Below are 17731 nucleotides of genomic sequence, written 5' to 3'. Positions count from 1 at the left end.
CTTTAATGCAGTTTCTAAAATCAGAAAGAATTGAATTCAATGCTTTTTGTTCATTTTGCTTGTTTGTCGGATTTTGGGATGGACTCTTTGGCTTTGCTTTTCTTCTCCTCATTGGATTTTTCATGTTAAAAGTTGCAGAAGCCAGATGACAAGCTCATTTTGGTTCAACTTCAGCAACTGTGCATTGCATTGCCATGTAATGTAATGTAATGCAATGCTATCTATCTAGCTCTCCCTCTATACTTCCTTTTGGATAAACAGACATATTAGGCAAGCATTTTGGAGCTTTCACCTAAATAACTACAGGTGGTGAGATAAGCTGCACAATATAATTGACCTTTCAGCATATTGTTGCACACACACCATCTATTTAGCAAATGCCCTTGTTATCAACAGCAGCCTTTTAAACTCACCTGAGCTAACAGGTATGTGAGCTGGTTACTCTGCTGCGCTTAAAATTTATTTTTTGGTTTGCTACAATGCCTTTTCTGAAACGTTGTCTCCCTCTGCTGGAACACTGACTTCTTTCATTTAATGCCTGCAGACTATAAAAGAGAAACCAACCCAAAAAGTTTGGTTGATTAGTCTGTGGCATTCTTTTAAACTGTTGCTTATGGCGGTCTCTGTGAGCTTCTCAGTGACATTCAGCCATCCAGGTATCCCGCCTGCAGTAGACGGAATGTGGCAATGGAACGCTGGCTGCGCGTGTCATAATAGGCTCTGAGCCTTTATATACCTGCGCACAGCAGCAGCCACCTTCAGTCTGCTGCTGGACAGCCAGCAGCAGCAGCAGCAGGAGAGGTAATTAATCAGCAACCCTCCTGCTAAGGGTAGACAGCTGCTCGTTCCACCCCCCCCCGCCTTAATTGGTTCTCCTCCCTTCCAACGGTGTTGAGGCGGGTGGGAACAGCCGGGGGTTGAGGGTACTGTGCTAAAAGAGGTGGAGTTATGCAGATCTAAAACGCATGGATTGCAGCAGCAGCAAGCCGAAAAGTGCAGGCATGTGAGGGATCTAGAGGTTGACAGCATGTCTTCTTAACGGGAGTCCAGGTGGCCATCTCCACAAATGGACTTTTCAGAATCCTTGGGTGGCACCGTAGTCGGAAACCAATTCTGGTTATCGCTTCTCGGCCTTTTGGCTAAGATCAAGTGTAGTATCTGTTCTTATCAGTTTAATATCTGATACGTCCCCTATCTGGGGACCATATATTAAATGGATTTTTAGAACAGGGAGATGGAAAAAGAGCTTGCTCTGTCCACTCCACGCATTGACCTGGTATTGCAGTATCTCCAGGACCGATGCACCCCTTCTTTAATGCAGTTTCTAAAATCAGAAAGAATTGAATTCAATGCTTTTTGTTCATTTTGCTTGTTTGTCGGATTTTGGGATGGACTCTTTGGCTTTGCTTTTCTTCTCCTCATTGGATTTTTCATGTTAAAAGTTGCAGAAGCCAGATGACAAGCTCATTTTGGTTCAACTTCAGCAACTGTGCATTGCATTGCCATGTAATGTAATGTAATGCAATGCTATCTATCTAGCTCTCCCTCTATACTTCCTTTTGGATAAACAGACATATTAGGCAAGCATTTTGGAGCTTTCACCTAAATAACTACAGGTGGTGAGATAAGCTGCACAATATAATTGACCTTTCAGTATATTGTTGCACACACACCATCTATTTAGCAAATGCCCTTGTTATCAACAGCAGCCTTTTAAACTCACCTGAGCTAACAGGTATGTGAGCTGGTTACTCTGCTGCGCTTAAAATTTCTTTTTTGGTTTGCTACAATGCCTTTTCTGAAACGTTGTCTCCCTCTGCTGGAACACTGACTTCTTTCATTTAATGCCTGCAGACTATAAAAGAGAAACCAACCCAAAAAGTTTGGTTGATTAGTCTGTGGCATTCTTTTAAACTGTTGCTTATGGCGGTCTCTGTGAGCTTCTCAGTGACATTCAGCCATCCAGGTATCCCGCCTGCAGTAGACGGAATGTGGCAATGGAACGCTGGCTGCGCGTGTCATAATAGGCTCTGAGCCTTTATATACCTGCGCACAGCAGCAGCCACCTTCAGTCTGCTGCTGGACAGCCAGCAGCAGCAGCAGCAGGAGAGGTAATTAATCAGCAACCCTCCTGCTAAGGGTAGACAGCTGCTCGTTCCACCCCTCCCCCCCGCCTTAATTGGTTCTCCTCCCTTCCAACGGTGTTGAGGTGGGTGGGAACAGCCGGGGGTTGAGGGTACTGTGCTAAAAGAGGTGGAGTTATGCAGATCTAAAACGCGTGGATTGCAGCAGCAGCAAGCCGAAAAGTGCAGGCATGTGAGGGATCTAGAGGTTGACAGCATGTCTTCTTAACGGGAGTCCAGGTGGCCATCTCCACAAATGGACTTTTCAGAATCCTTGGGTGGCACCGTAGTCGGAAACCAATTCTGGTTATCGCTTCTCGGCCTTTTGGCTAAGATCAAGTGTAGTATCTGTTCTTATCAGTTTAATATCTGATACGTCCCCTATCTGGGGACCATATATTAAATGGATTTTTAGAACAGGGAGATGGAAAAAGAGCTTGCTCTGTCCACTCCACGCATTGACCTGGTATTGCAGTATCTCCAGGACCGGTGCACCCCTTCTTTAATGCAGTTTCTAAAATAAGAAAGAATTGAATTCAATGCTTTTTGTTCATTTTGCTTGTTTGTCGGATTTTGGGATGGACTCTTTGGCTTTGCTTTTCTTCTCCTCATTGGATTTTTCATGTTAAAAGTTGCAGAAGCCAGATGACAAGCTCATTTTGGTTCAACTTCAGCAACTGTGCATTGCATTGCCATGTAATGTAATGTAATGCAATGCTATCTATCTAGCTCTCCCTCTATACTTCCTTTTGGATAAACAGACATATTAGGCAAGCATTTTGGAGCTTTCACCTAAATAACTACAGGTGGTGAGATAAGCTGCACAATATAATTGACCTTTCAGTATATTGTTGCACACACACCATCTATTTAGCAAATGCCCTTGTTATCAACAGCAGCCTTTTAAACTCACCTGAGCTAACAGGTATGTGAGCTGGTTACTCTGCTGCGCTTAAAATTTCTTTTTTGGTTTGCTACAATGCCTTTTCTGAAACGTTGTCTCCCTCTGCTGGAACACTGACTTCTTTCATTTAATGCCTGCAGACTATAAAAGAGAAACCAACCCAAAAAGTTTGGTTGATTAGTCTGTGGCATTCTTTTAAACTGTTGCTTATGGCGGTCTCTGTGAGCTTCTCAGTGACATTCAGCCATCCAGGTATCCCGCCTGCAGTAGACGGAATGTGGCAATGGAACGCTGGCTGCGCGTGTCATAATAGGCTCTGAGCCTTTATATACCTGCGCACAGCAGCAGCCACCTTCAGTCTGCTGCTGGACAGCCAGCAGCAGCAGCAGCAGGAGAGGTAATTAATCAGCAACCCTCCTGCTAAGGGTAGACAGCTGCTCGTTCCACCCCTCCCCCCCGCCTTAATTGGTTCTCCTCCCTTCCAACGGTGTTGAGGTGGGTGGGAACAGCCGGGGGTTGAGGGTACTGTGCTAAAAGAGGTGGAGTTATGCAGATCTAAAACGCGTGGATTGCAGCAGCAGCAAGCCGAAAAGTGCAGGCATGTGAGGGATCTAGAGGTTGACAGCATGTCTTCTTAACGGGAGTCCAGGTGGCCATCTCCACAAATGGACTTTTCAGAATCCTTGGGTGGCACCGTAGTCGGAAACCAATTCTGGTTATCGCTTCTCGGCCTTTTGGCTAAGATCAAGTGTAGTATCTGTTCTTATCAGTTTAATATCTGATACGTCCCCTATCTGGGAACCATATATTAAATGGATTTTTAGAACAGGGAGATGGAAAAAGAGCTTGCTCTGTCCACTCCACGCATTGACCTGGTATTGCAGTATCTCCAGGACCGGTGCACCCCTTCTTTAATGCAGTTTCTAAAATAAGAAAGAATTGAATTCAATGCTTTTTGTTCATTTTGCTTGTTTGTCGGATTTTGGGATGGACTCTTTGGCTTTGCTTTTCTTCTCCTCATTGGATTTTTCATGTTAAAAGTTGCAGAAGCCAGATGACAAGCTCATTTTGGTTCAACTTCAGCAACTGTGCATTGCATTGCCATGTAATGTAATGTAATGCAATGCTATCTATCTAGCTCTCCCTCTATACTTCCTTTTGGATAAACAGACATATTAGGCAAGCATTTTGGAGCTTTCACCTAAATAACTACAGGTGGTGAGATAAGCTGCACAATATAATTGACCTTTCAGTATATTGTTGCACACACACCATCTATTTAGCAAATGCCCTTGTTATCAACAGCAGCCTTTTAAACTCACCTGAGCTAACAGGTATGTGAGCTGGTTACTCTGCTGCGCTTAAAATTTCTTTTTTGGTTTGCTACAATGCCTTTTCTGAAACGTTGTCTCCCTCTGCTGGAACACTGACTTCTTTCATTTAATGCCTGCAGACTATAAAAGAGAAACCAACCCAAAAAGTTTGGTTGATTAGTCTGTGGCATTCTTTTAAACTGTTGCTTATGGCGGTCTCTGTGAGCTTCTCAGTGACATTCAGCCATCCAGGTATCCCGCCTGCAGTAGACGGAATGTGGCAATGGAACGCTGGCTGCGCGTGTCATAATAGGCTCTGAGCCTTTATATACCTGCGCACAGCAGCAGCCACCTTCAGTCTGCTGCTGGACAGCCAGCAGCAGCAGCAGCAGGAGAGGTAATTAATCAGCAACCCTCCTGCTAAGGGTAGACAGCTGCTCGTTCCACCCCCCCCCCGCCCTAATTGGTTCTCCTCCCTTCCAACGGTGTTGAGGCGGGTGGGAACAGCCGGGGGTTGAGGGTACTGTGCTAAAAGAGGTGGAGTTATGCAGATCTAAAACGCGTGGATTGCAGCAGCAGCAAGCCGAAAAGTGCAGGCATGTGAGGGATCTAGAGGTTGACAGCATGTCTTCTTAACGGGAGTCCAGGTGGCCATCTCCACAAATGGACTTTTCAGAATCCTTGGGTGGCACCGTAGTCGGAAACCAATTCTGGTTATCGCTTCTCGGCCTTTTGGCTAAGATCAAGTGTAGTATCTGTTCTTATCAGTTTAATATCTGATACGTCCCCTATCTGGGGACCATATATTAAATGGATTTTTAGAACAGGGAGATGGAAAAAGAGCTTGCTCTGTCCACTCCACGCATTGACCTGTTATTGCAGTATCTCCAGGACCGGTGCACCCCTTCTTTAATGCAGTTTCTAAAATCAGAAAGAATTGAATTCAATGCTTTTTGTTCATTTTGCTTGTTTGTCGGATTTTGGGATGGACTCTTTGGCTTTGCTTTTCTTCTCCTCATTGGATTTTTCATGTTAAAAGTTGCAGAAGCCAGATGACAAGCTCATTTTGGTTCAACTTCAGCAACTGTGCATTGCATTGCCATGTAATGTAATGTAATGCAATGCTATCTATCTAGCTCTCCCTCTATACTTCCTTTTGGATAAACAGACATATTAGGCAAGCATTTTGGAGCTTTCACCTAAATAACTACAGGTGGTGAGATAAGCTGCACAATATAATTGACCTTTCAGTATATTGTTGCACACACACCATCTATTTAGCAAATGCCCTTGTTATCAACAGCAGCCTTTTAAACTCACCTGAGCTAACAGGTATGTGAGCTGGTTACTCTGCTGCGCTTAAAATTTCTTTTTTGGTTTGCTACAATGCCTTTTCTGAAACGTTGTCTCCCTCTGCTGGAACACTGACTTCTTTCATTTAATGCCTGCAGACTATAAAAGAGAACCCAACCCAAAAAGTTTGGTTGATTAGTCTGTGGCATTCTTTTAAACTGTTGCTTATGGCGGTCTCTGTGAGCTTCTCAGTGACATTCAGCCATCCAGGTATCCCGCCTGCAGTAGACGGAATGTGGCAATGGAACGCTGGCTGCGCGTGTCATAATAGGCTCTGAGCCTTTATATACCTGCGCACAGCAGCAGCCACCTTCAGTCTGCTGCTGGACAGCCAGCAGCAGCAGCAGCAGGAGAGGTAATTAATCAGCAACCCTCCTGCTAAGGGTAGACAGCTGCTCGTTCCACCCCCCCCCCGCCTTAATTGGTTCTCCTCCCTTCCAACGGTGTTGAGGCGGGTGGGAACAGCCGGGGGTTGAGGGTACTGTGCTAAAAGAGGTGGAGTTATGCAGATCTAAAACGCGTGGATTGCAGCAGCAGCAAGCCGAAAAGTGCAGGCATGTGAGGGATCTAGAGGTTGACAGCATGTCTTCTTAACGGGAGTCCAGGTGGCCATCTCCACAAATGGACTTTTCAGAATCCTTGGGTGGCACCGTAGTCGGAAACCAATTCTGGTTATCGCTTCTCGGCCTTTTGGCTAAGATCAAGTGTAGTATCTGTTCTTATCAGTTTAATATCTGATACGTCCCCTATCTGGGGACCATATATTAAATGGATTTTTAGAACAGGGAGATGGAAAAAGAGCTTGCTCTGTCCACTCCACGCATTGACCTGGTATTGCAGTATCTCCAGGACCGGTGCACCCCTTCTTTAATGCAGTTTCTAAAATCAGAAAGAATTGAATTCAATGCTTTTTGTTCATTTTGCTTGTTTGTCGGATTTTGGGATGGACTCTTTGGCTTTGCTTTTCTTCTCCTCATTGGATTTTTCATGTTAAAAGTTGCAGAAGCCAGATGACAAGCTCATTTTGGTTCAACTTCAGCAACTGTGCATTGCATTGCCATGTAATGTAATGTAATGCAATGCTATCTATCTAGCTCTCCCTCTATACTTCCTTTTGGATAAACAGACATATTAGGCAAGCATTTTGGAGCTTTCACCTAAATAACTACAGGTGGTGAGATAAGCTGCACAATATAATTGACCTTTCAGTATATTGTTGCACACACACCATCTATTTAGCAAATGCCCTTGTTATCAACAGCAGCCTTTTAAACTCACCTGAGCTAACAGGTATGTGAGCTGGTTACTCTGCTGCGCTTAAAATTTCTTTTTTGGTTTGCTACAATGCCTTTTCTGAAACGTTGTCTCCCTCTGCTGGAACACTGACTTCTTTCATTTAATGCCTGCAGACTATAAAAGAGAAACCAACCCAAAAAGTTTGGTTGATTAGTCTGTGGCATTCTTTTAAACTGTTGCTTATGGCGGTCTCTGTGAGCTTCTCAGTGACATTCAGCCATCCAGGTATCCCGCCTGCAGTAGACGGAATGTGGCAATGGAACGCTGGCTGCGCGTGTCATAATAGGCTCTGAGCCTTTATATACCTGCGCACAGCAGCAGCCACCTTCAGTCTGCTGCTGGACAGCCAGCAGCAGCAGCAGCAGGAGAGGTAATTAATCAGCAACCCTCCTGCTAAGGGTAGACAGCTGCTCGTTCCACCCCCCCCCCGCCTTAATTGGTTCTCCTCCCTTCCAACGGTGTTGAGGCGGGTGGGAACAGCCGGGGGTTGAGGGTACTGTGCTAAAAGAGGTGGAGTTATGCAGATCTAAAACGCGTGGATTGCAGCAGCAGCAAGCCGAAAAGTGCAGGCATGTGAGGGATCTAGAGGTTGACAGCATGTCTTCTTAACGGGAGTCCAGGTGGCCATCTCCACAAATGGACTTTTCAGAATCCTTGGGTGGCACCGTAGTCGGAAACCAATTCTGGTTATCGCTTCTCGGCCTTTTGGCTAAGATCAAGTGTAGTATCTGTTCTTATCAGTTTAATATCTGATACGTCCCCTATCTGGGGACCATATATTAAATGGATTTTTAGAACAGGGAGATGGAAAAAGAGCTTGCTCTGTCCACTCCACGCATTGACCTGGTATTGCAGTATCTCCAGGACCGGTGCACCCCTTCTTTAATGCAGTTTCTAAAATCAGAAAGAATTGAATTCAATGCTTTTTGTTCATTTTGCTTGTTTGTCGGATTTTGGGATGGACTCTTTGGCTTTGCTTTTCTTCTCCTCATTGGATTTTTCATGTTAAAAGTTGCAGAAGCCAGATGACAAGCTCATTTTGGTTCAACTTCAGCAACTGTGCATTGCATTGCCATGTAATGTAATGTAATGCAATGCTATCTATCTAGCTCTCCCTCTATACTTCCTTTTGGATAAACAGACATATTAGGCAAGCATTTTGGAGCTTTCACCTAAATAACTACAGGTGGTGAGATAAGCTGCACAATATAATTGACCTTTCAGTATATTGTTGCACACACACCATCTATTTAGCAAATGCCCTTGTTATCAACAGCAGCCTTTTAAACTCACCTGAGCTAACAGGTATGTGAGCTGGTTACTCTGCTGCGCTTAAAATTTCTTTTTTGGTTTGCTACAATGCCTTTTCTGAAACGTTGTCTCCCTCTGCTGGAACACTGACTTCTTTCATTTAATGCCTGCAGACTATAAAAGAGAAACCAACCCAAAAAGTTTGGTTGATTAGTCTGTGGCATTCTTTTAAACTGTTGCTTATGGCGGTCTCTGTGAGCTTCTCAGTGACATTCAGCCATCCAGGTATCCCGCCTGCAGTAGACGGAATGTGGCAATGGAACGCTGGCTGCGCGTGTCATAATAGGCTCTGAGCCTTTATATACCTGCGCACAGCAGCAGCCACCTTCAGTCTGCTGCTGGACAGCCAGCAGCAGCAGCAGCAGGAGAGGTAATTAATCAGCAACCCTCCTGCTAAGGGTAGACAGCTGCTCGTTCCACCCCCCCCGCCTTAATTGGTTCTCCTCCCTTCCAACGGTGTTGAGGCGGGTGGGAACAGCCGGGGGTTGAGGGTACTGTGCTAAAAGAGGTGGAGTTATGCAGATCTAAAATGCGTGGATTGCAGCAGCAGCAAGCCGAAAAGTGCAGGCATGTGAGGGATCTAGAGGTTGACAGCATGTCTTCTTAACGGGAGTCCAGGTGGCCATCTCCACAAATGGACTTTTCAGAATCCTTGGGTGGCACCGTAGTCGGAAACCAATTCTGGTTATCGCTTCTCGGCCTTTTGGCTAAGATCAAGTGTAGTATCTGTTCTTATCAGTTTAATATCTGATACGTCCCCTATCTGGGGACCATATATTAAATGGATTTTTAGAACAGGGAGATGGAAAAAGAGCTTGCTCTGTCCACTCCACGCATTGACCTGGTATTGCAGTATCTCCAGGACCGGTGCACCCCTTCTTTAATGCAGTTTCTAAAATCAGAAAGAATTGAATTCAATGCTTTTTGTTCATTTTGCTTGTTTGTCGGATTTTGGGATGGACTCTTTGGCTTTGCTTTTCTTCTCCTCATTGGATTTTTCATGTTAAAAGTTGCAGAAGCCAGATGACAAGCTCATTTTGGTTCAACTTCAGCAACTGTGCATTGCATTGCCATGTAATGTAATGTAATGCAATGCTATCTATCTAGCTCTCCCTCTGTACTTCCTTTTGGATAAACAGACATATTAGGCAAGCATTTTGGAGCTTTCACCTAAATAACTACAGGTGGTGAGATAAGCTGCACAATATAATTGACCTTTCAGTATATTGTTGCACACACACCATCTATTTAGCAAATGCCCTTGTTATCAACAGCAGCCTTTTAAACTCACCTGAGCTAACAGGTATGTGAGCTGGTTACTCTGCTGCGCTTAAAATTTCTTTTTTGGTTTGCTACAATGCCTTTTCTGAAACGTTGTCTCCCTCTGCTGGAACACTGACTTCTTTCATTTAATGCCTGCAGACTATAAAAGAGAAACCAACCCAAAAAGTTTGGTTGATTAGTCTGTGGCATTCTTTTAAACTGTTGCTTATGGCGGTCTCTGTGAGCTTCTCAGTGACATTCAGCCATCCAGGTATCCCGCCTGCAGTAGACGGAATGTGGCAATGGAACGCTGGCTGCGCGTGTCATAATAGGCTCTGAGCCTTTATATACCTGCGCACAGCAGCAGCCACCTTCAGTCTGCTGCTGGACAGCCAGCAGCAGCAGCAGCAGGAGAGGTAATTAATCAGCAACCCTCCTGCTAACGGTAGACAGCTGCTCGTTCCACCCCCCCCCCCGCCTTAATTGGTTCTCCTCCCTTCCAACGGTGTTGAGGCGGGTGGGAACAGCCGGGGGTTGAGGGTACTGTGCTAAAAGAGGTGGAGTTATGCAGATCTAAAACGCGTGGATTGCAGCAGCAGCAAGCCGAAAAGTGCAGGCATGTGAGGGATCTAGAGGTTGACAGCATGTCTTCTTAACGGGAGTCCAGGTGGCCATCTCCACAAATGGACTTTTCAGAATCCTTGGGTGGCACCGTAGTCGGAAACCAATTCTGGTTATCGCTTCTCGGCCTTTTGGCTAAGATCAAGTGTAGTATCTGTTCTTATCAGTTTAATATCTGATACGTCCCCTATCTGGGGACCATATATTAAATGGATTTTTAGAACAGGGAGATGGAAAAAGAGCTTGCTCTGTCCACTCCACGCATTGACCTGGTATTGCAGTATCTCCAGGACCGGTGCACCCCTTCTTTAATGCAGTTTCTAAAATCAGAAAGAATTGAATTCAATGCTTTTTGTTCATTTTGCTTGTTTGTCGGATTTTGGGATGGACTCTTTGGCTTTGCTTTTCTTCTCCTCATTGGATTTTTCATGTTAAAAGTTGCAGAAGCCAGATGACAAGCTCATTTTGGTTCAACTTCAGCAACTGTGCATTGCATTGCCATGTAATGTAATGTAATGCAATGCTATCTATCTAGCTCTCCCTCTATACTTCCTTTTGGATAAACAGACATATTAGGCAAGCATTTTGGAGCTTTCACCTAAATAACTACAGGTGGTGAGATAAGCTGCACAATATAATTGACCTTTCAGTATATTGTTGCACACACACCATCTATTTAGCAAATGCCCTTGTTATCAACAGCAGCCTTTTAAACTCACCTGAGCTAACAGGTATGTGAGCTGGTTACTCTGCTGCGCTTAAAATTTCTTTTTTGGTTTGCTACAATGCCTTTTCTGAAACGTTGTCTCCCTCTGCTGGAACACTGACTTCTTTCATTTAATGCCTGCAGACTATAAAAGAGAAACCAACCCAAAAAGTTTGGTTGATTAGTCTGTGGCATTCTTTTAAACTGTTGCTTATGGCGGTCTCTGTGAGCTTCTCAGTGACATTCAGCCATTGAGGTATCCCGCCTGCAGTAGACGGAATGTGGCAATGGAACGCTGGCTGTGCGTGTCATAATAGGCTCTGAGCCTTTATATACCTGCGCACAGCAGCAGCCACCTTCAGTCTGCTGCTGGACAGCCAGCAGCAGCAGCAGCAGGAGAGGTAATTAATCAGCAACCCTCCTGCTAAGGGTAGACAGCTGCTCGTTCCACCCCCCCCCCGCCTTAATTGGTTCTCCTCCCTTCCAACGGTGTTGAGGCGGGTGGGAACAGCCGGGGGTTGAGGGTACTGTGCTAAAAGAGGTGGAGTTATGCAGATCTAAAACGCGTGGATTGCAGCAGCAGCAAGCCGAAAAGTGCAGGCATGTGAGGGATCTAGAGGTTGACAGCATGTCTTCTTAACGGGAGTCCAGGTGGCCATCTCCACAAATGGACTTTTCAGAATCCTTGGGTGGCACCGTAGTCGGAAACCAATTCTGGTTATCGCTTCTCGGCCTTTTGGCTAAGATCAAGTGTAGTATCTGTTCTTATCAGTTTAATATCTGATACGTCCCCTATCTGGGGACCATATATTAAATGGATTTTTAGAACAGGGAGATGGAAAAAGAGCTTGCTCTGTCCACTCCACGCATTGACCTGGTATTGCAGTATCTCCAGGACCGGTGCACCCCTTCTTTAATGCAGTTTCTAAAATCAGAAAGAATTGAATTCAATGCTTTTTGTTCATTTTGCTTGTTTGTCGGATTTTGGGATGGACTCTTTGGCTTTGCTTTTCTTCTCCTCATTGGATTTTTCATGTTAAAAGTTGCAGAAGCCAGATGACAAGCTCATTTTGGTTCAACTTCAGCAACTGTGCATTGCATTGCCATGTAATGTAATGTAATGCAATGCTATCTATCTAGCTCTCCCTCTATACTTCCTTTTGGATAAACAGACATATTAGGCAAGCATTTTGGAGCTTTCACCTAAATAACTACAGGTGGTGAGATAAGCTGCACAATATAATTGACCTTTCAGTATATTGTTGCACACACACCATCTATTTAGCAAATGCCCTTGTTATCAACAGCAGCCTTTTAAACTCACCTGAGCTAACAGGTATGTGAGCTGGTTACTCTGCTGCGCTTAAAATTTCTTTTTTGGTTTGCTACAATGCCTTTTCTGAAACGTTGTCTCCCTCTGCTGGAACACTGACTTCTTTCATTTAATGCCTGCAGACTATAAAAGAGAAACCAACCCAAAAAGTTTGGTTGATTAGTCTGTGGCATTCTTTTAAACTGTTGCTTATGGCGGTCTCTGTGAGCTTCTCAGTGACATTCAGCCATCCAGATATCCCGCCTGCAGTAGACGGAATGTGGCAATGGAACGCTGGCTGCGCGTGTCATAATAGGCTCTGAGCCTTTATATACCTGCGCACAGCAGCAGCCACCTTCAGTCTGCTGCTGGACAGCCAGCAGCAGCAGCAGCAGGAGAGGTAATTAATCAGCAACCCTCCTGCTAAGGGTAGACAGCTGCTCGTTCCATCCCCCCCCCGCCTTAATTGGTTCTCCTCCCTTCCAACGGTGTTGAGGCGGGTGGGAACAGCCGGGGGTTGAGGGTACTGTGCTAAAAGAGGTGGAGTTATGCAGATCTAAAACGCGTGGATTGCAGCAGCAGCAAGCCGAAAAGTGCAGGCATGTGAGGGATCTAGAGGTTGACAGCATGTCTTCTTAACGGGAGTCCAGGTGGCCATCTCCACAAATGGACTTTTCAGAATCCTTGGGTGGCACCGTAGTCGGAAACCAATTCTGGTTATCGCTTCTCGGCCTTTTGGCTAAGATCAAGTGTAGTATCTGTTCTTATCAGTTTAATATCTGATACGTCCCCTATCTGGGGACCATATATTAAATGGATTTTTAGAACAGGGAGATGGAAAAAGAGCTTGCTCTGTCCACTCCACGCATTGACCTGGTATGGCAGTATCTCCAGGACCGGTGCACCCCTTCTTTAATGCAGTTTCTAAAATCAGAAAGAATTGAATTCAATGCTTTTTGTTCATTTTGCTTGTTTGTCGGATTTTGGGATGGACTCTTTGGCTTTGCTTTTCTTCTCCTCATTGGATTTTTCATGTTAAAAGTTGCAGAAGCCAGATGACAAGCTCATTTTGGTTCAACTTCAGCAACTGTGCATTGCATTGCCATGTAATGTAATGTAATGCAATGCTATCTATCTAGCTCTCCCTCTATACTTCCTTTTGGATAAACAGACATATTAGGCAAGCATTTTGGAGCTTTCACCTAAATAACTACAGGTGGTGAGATAAGCTGCACAATATAATTGACCTTTCAGTATATTGTTGCACACACACCATCTATTTAGCAAATGCCCTTGTTATCAACAGCAGCCTTTTAAACTCACCTGAGCTAACAGGTATGTGAGCTGGTTACTCTGCTGCGCTTAAAATTTCTTTTTTGGTTTGCTACAATGCCTTTTCTGAAACGTTGTCTCCCTCTGCTGGAACACTGACTTCTTTCATTTAATGCCTGCAGACTATAAAAGAGAAACCAACCCAAAAAGTTTGGTTGATTAGTCTGTGGCATTCTTTTAAACTGTTGCTTATGGCGGTCTCTGTGAGCTTCTCAGTGACATTCAGCCATCCAGGTATCCCGCCTGCAGTAGACGGAATGTGGCAATGGAACGCTGGCTGCGCGTGTCATAATAGGCTCTGAGCCTTTATATACCTGCGCACAGCAGCAGCCACCTTCAGTCTGCTGCTGGACAGCCAGCAGCAGCAGCAGCAGGAGAGGTAATTAATCAGCAACCCTCCTGCTAAGGGTAGACAGCTGCTCGTTCCACCCCCCCCCCGCCTTAATTGGTTCTCCTCCCTTCCAACGGTGTTGAGGCGGGTGGGAACAGCCGGGGGTTGAGGGTACTGTGCTAAAAGAGGTGGAGTTATGCAGATCTAAAACGCGTGGATTGCAGCAGCAGCAAGCCGAAAAGTGCAGGCATGTGAGGGATCTAGAGGTTGACAGCATGTCTTCTTAACGGGAGTCCAGGTGGCCATCTCCACAAATGGACTTTTCAGAATCCTTGGGTGGCACCGTAGTCGGAAACCAATTCTGGTTATCGCTTCTCGGCCTTTTGGCTAAGATCAAGTGTAGTATCTGTTCTTATCAGTTTAATATCTGATACGTCCCCTATCTGGGGACCATATATTAAATGGATTTTTAGAACAGGGAGATGGAAAAAGAGCTTGCTCTGTCCACTCCACGCATTGACCTGGTATGGCAGTATCTCCAGGACCGGTGCACCCCTTCTTTAATGCAGTTTCTAAAATCAGAAAGAATTGAATTCAATGCTTTTTGTTCATTTTGCTTGTTTGTCGGATTTTGGGATGGACTCTTTGGCTTTGCTTTTCTTCTCCTCATTGGATTTTTCATGTTAAAAGTTGCAGAAGCCAGATGACAAGCTCATTTTGGTTCAACTTCAGCAACTGTGCATTGCATTGCCATGTAATGTAATGTAATGCAATGCTATCTATCTAGCTCTCCCTCTATACTTCCTTTTGGATAAACATACATATTAGGCAAGCATTTTGGAGCTTTCACCTAAATAACTACAGGTGGTGAGATAAGCTGCACAATATAATTGACCTTTCAGTATATTGTTGCACACACACCATCTATTTAGCAAATGCCCTTGTTATCAACAGCAGCCTTTTAAACTCACCTGAGCTAACAGGTATGTGAGCTGGTTACTCTGCTGCGCTTAAAATTTCTTTTTTGGTTTGCTACAATGCCTTTTCTGAAACGTTGTCTCCCTCTGCTGGAACACTGACTTCTTTCATTTAATGCCTGCAGACTATAAAAGAGAAACCAACCCAAAAAGTTTGGTTGATTAGTCTGTGGCATTCTTTTAAACTGTTGCTTATGGCGGTCTCTGTGAGCTTCTCAGTGACATTCAGCCATCCAGGTATCCCGCCTGCAGTAGACGGAATGTGGCAATGGAACGCTGGCTGCGCGTGTCATAATAGGCTCTGAGCCTTTATATACCTGCGCACAGCAGCAGCCACCTTCAGTCTGCTGCTGGACAGCCAGCAGCAGCAGCAGCAGGAGAGGTAATTAATCAGCAACCCTCCTGCTAACGGTAGACAGCTGCTCGTTCCACCCCCCCCCCCGCCTTAATTGGTTCTCCTCCCTTCCAACGGTGTTGAGGCGGGTGGGAACAGCCGGGGGTTGAGGGTACTGTGCTAAAAGAGGTGGAGTTATGCAGATCTTAAACGCGTGGATTGCAGCAGCAGCAAGCCGAAAAGTGCAGGCATGTGAGGGATCTAGAGGTTGACAGCATGTCTTCTTAACGGGAGTCCAGGTGGCCATCTCCACAAATGGACTTTTCAGAATCCTTGGGTGGCACCGTAGTCGGAAACCAATTCTGGTTATCGCTTCTCGGCCTTTTGGCTAAGATCAAGTGTAGTATCTGTTCTTATCAGTTTAATATCTGATACGTCCCCTATCTGGGGACCATATATTAAATGGATTTTTAGAACAGGGAGATGGAAAAAGAGCTTGCTCTGTCCACTCCACGCATTGACCTGGTATTGCAGTATCTCCAGGACCGGTGCACCCCTTCTTTAATGCAGTTTCTAAAATCAGAAAGAATTGAATTCAATGCTTTTTGTTCATTTTGCTTGTTTGTCGGATTTTGGGATGGACTCTTTGGCTTTGCTTTTCTTCTCCTCATTGGATTTTTCATGTTAAAAGTTGCAGAAGCCAGATGACAAGCTCATTTTGGTTCAACTTCAGCAACTGTGCATTGCATTGCCATGTAATGTAATGTAATGCAATGCTATCTATCTAGCTCTCCCTCTATACTTCCTTTTGGATAAACAGACATATTAGGCAAGCATTTTGGAGCTTTCACCTAAATAACTACAGGTGGTGAGATAAGCTGCACAATATAATTGACCTTTCAGTATATTGTTGCACACACACCATCTATTTAGCAAATGCCCTTGTTATCAACAGCAGCCTTTTAAACTCACCTGAGCTAACAGGTATGTGAGCTGGTTACTCTGCTGCGCTTAAAATTTCTTTTTTGGTTTGCTACAATGCCTTTTCTGAAACGTTGTCTCCCTCTGCTGGAACACTGACTTCTTTCATTTAATGCCTGCAGACTATAAAAGAGAAACCAACCCAAAAAGTTTGGTTGATTAGTCTGTGGCATTCTTTTAAACTGTTGCTTATGGCGGTCTCTGTGAGCTTCTCAGTGACATTCAGCCATCCAGGTATCCCGCCTGCAGTAGACGGAATGTGGCAATGGAACGCTGGCTGCGCGTGTCATAATAGGCTCTGAGCCTTTATATACCTGCGCACAGCAGCAGCCACCTTCAGTCTGCTGCTGGACAGCCAGCAGCAGCAGCAGCAGGAGAGGTAATTAATCAGCAACCCTCCTGCTAAGGGTAGACAGCTGCTCGTTCCACCCCCCCCCGCCTTAATTGGTTCTCCTCCCTTCCAACGGTGTTGAGGCAGGTGGGAACAGCCGGGGGTTGAGGGTACTGTGCTAAAAGAGGTGGAGTTATGCAGATCTAAAACGCGTGGATTGCAGCAGCAAGCCGAAAAGTGCAGGCATGTGAGGGATCTAGAGGTTGACAGCATGTCTTCTTAACGGGAGTCCAGGTGGCCATCTCCACAAATGGACTTTTCAGAATCCTTGGGTGGCACCGTAGTCGGAAACCAATTCTGGTTATCGCTTCTCGGCCTTTTGGCTAAGATCAAGTGTAGTATCTGTTCTTATCAGTTTTATATCTGATACGTCCCCTATCTGGGGACCATATATTAAATGGATTTTTAGAACAGGGAGATGGAAAAAGAGCTTGCTCTGTCCACTCCACGCATTGACCTGGTATTGCAGTATCTCCAGGACCGGTGCACCCCTTCTTTAATGCAGTTTCTAAAATCAGAAAGAATTGAATTCAATGCTTTTTGGTCATTTTGCTTGTTTGTCGGATTTTGGGATGGACTCTTTGGCTTTGCTTTTCTTCTCCTCATTGGATTTTTCATGTTAAAAGTTGCAGAAGCCAGATGACAAGCTCATTTTGGTTCAACTTCAGCAACTGTGCATTGCATTGCCATGTAATGTAATGTAATGCAATGCTATCTATCTAGCTCTCCCTCTATACTTCCTTTTGGATAAACAGACATATTAGGCAAGCATTTTGGAGCTTTCACCTAAATAACTACAGGTGGTGAGATAAGCTGCACAATATAATTGACCTTTCAGTATATTGTTGCACACACACCATCTATTTAGCAAATGCCCTTGTTATCAACAGCAGCCTTTTAAACTCACCTGAGCTAACAGGTATGTGAGCTGGTTACTCTGCTGCGCTTAAAATTTCTTTTTTGGTTTGCTACAATGCCTTTTCTGAAACGTTGTCTCCCTCTGCTGGAACACTGACTTCTTTCATTTAATGCCTGCAGACTATAAAAGAGAAACCAACCCAAAAAGTTTGGTTGATTAGTCTGTGGCATTCTTTTAAACTGTTGCTTATGGCGGTCTCTGTGAGCTTCTCAGTGACATTCAGCCATCCAGGTATCCCGCCTGCAGTAGACGGAATGTGGCAAT

The 17731-nt window shown here is 44.9% G+C and overlaps 13 non-coding genes across 13 annotated transcripts; all 13 read left to right on the top strand.

Moving 5' to 3' along the window:
• Positions 1-1119: 1119 nt before the first annotated feature.
• On the top strand, positions 1120-1310 carry LOC141209854 (U2 spliceosomal RNA). Its single transcript, XR_012280043.1, has one exon. It is a non-coding gene; the product is annotated as a U2 spliceosomal RNA (small nuclear RNA).
• A 1122-nt stretch (positions 1311-2432) lies between these two features.
• Positions 2433-2623, top strand: LOC141211100 (U2 spliceosomal RNA). Its single transcript, XR_012281087.1, has one exon. It is a non-coding gene; the product is annotated as a U2 spliceosomal RNA (small nuclear RNA).
• A 1122-nt stretch (positions 2624-3745) lies between these two features.
• Positions 3746-3936, top strand: LOC141210230 (U2 spliceosomal RNA). Its single transcript, XR_012280404.1, has one exon. It is a non-coding gene; the product is annotated as a U2 spliceosomal RNA (small nuclear RNA).
• Positions 3937-5056: 1120 nt separating this feature from the next.
• LOC141210349 (U2 spliceosomal RNA) lies at positions 5057-5247 on the top strand. The gene has a single exon (XR_012280521.1). It is a non-coding gene; the product is annotated as a U2 spliceosomal RNA (small nuclear RNA).
• Positions 5248-6367: 1120 nt separating this feature from the next.
• On the top strand, positions 6368-6558 carry LOC141211099 (U2 spliceosomal RNA). The gene has a single exon (XR_012281086.1). It is a non-coding gene; the product is annotated as a U2 spliceosomal RNA (small nuclear RNA).
• Positions 6559-7678: 1120 nt separating this feature from the next.
• Positions 7679-7869, top strand: LOC141211098 (U2 spliceosomal RNA). The gene has a single exon (XR_012281085.1). It is a non-coding gene; the product is annotated as a U2 spliceosomal RNA (small nuclear RNA).
• Positions 7870-8987: 1118 nt separating this feature from the next.
• Positions 8988-9178, top strand: LOC141211097 (U2 spliceosomal RNA). Its single transcript, XR_012281084.1, has one exon. It is a non-coding gene; the product is annotated as a U2 spliceosomal RNA (small nuclear RNA).
• Positions 9179-10299: 1121 nt separating this feature from the next.
• On the top strand, positions 10300-10490 carry LOC141211096 (U2 spliceosomal RNA). Its single transcript, XR_012281083.1, has one exon. It is a non-coding gene; the product is annotated as a U2 spliceosomal RNA (small nuclear RNA).
• Positions 10491-11610: 1120 nt separating this feature from the next.
• Positions 11611-11801, top strand: LOC141211095 (U2 spliceosomal RNA). The gene has a single exon (XR_012281082.1). It is a non-coding gene; the product is annotated as a U2 spliceosomal RNA (small nuclear RNA).
• A 1120-nt stretch (positions 11802-12921) lies between these two features.
• On the top strand, positions 12922-13112 carry LOC141210122 (U2 spliceosomal RNA). Its single transcript, XR_012280300.1, has one exon. It is a non-coding gene; the product is annotated as a U2 spliceosomal RNA (small nuclear RNA).
• A 1120-nt stretch (positions 13113-14232) lies between these two features.
• Positions 14233-14423, top strand: LOC141210121 (U2 spliceosomal RNA). Its single transcript, XR_012280299.1, has one exon. It is a non-coding gene; the product is annotated as a U2 spliceosomal RNA (small nuclear RNA).
• Positions 14424-15544: 1121 nt separating this feature from the next.
• On the top strand, positions 15545-15735 carry LOC141211094 (U2 spliceosomal RNA). The gene has a single exon (XR_012281081.1). It is a non-coding gene; the product is annotated as a U2 spliceosomal RNA (small nuclear RNA).
• Positions 15736-16851: 1116 nt separating this feature from the next.
• Positions 16852-17042, top strand: LOC141210153 (U2 spliceosomal RNA). Its single transcript, XR_012280330.1, has one exon. It is a non-coding gene; the product is annotated as a U2 spliceosomal RNA (small nuclear RNA).
• Positions 17043-17731: the final 689 nt, after the last annotated feature.

The sequence above is a fragment of the Phyllobates terribilis genome, unplaced genomic scaffold, assembly GCF_046119375.1.
Source record: "Phyllobates terribilis strain yellow unplaced genomic scaffold, ASM4611937v1 Scaffold_169__1_contigs__length_4117513, whole genome shotgun sequence".
NCBI classification, from domain to species: Eukaryota; Metazoa; Chordata; class Amphibia; order Anura; family Dendrobatidae; genus Phyllobates; species Phyllobates terribilis.
This window is presented reverse-complemented; position numbering and strand designations above follow the sequence as displayed.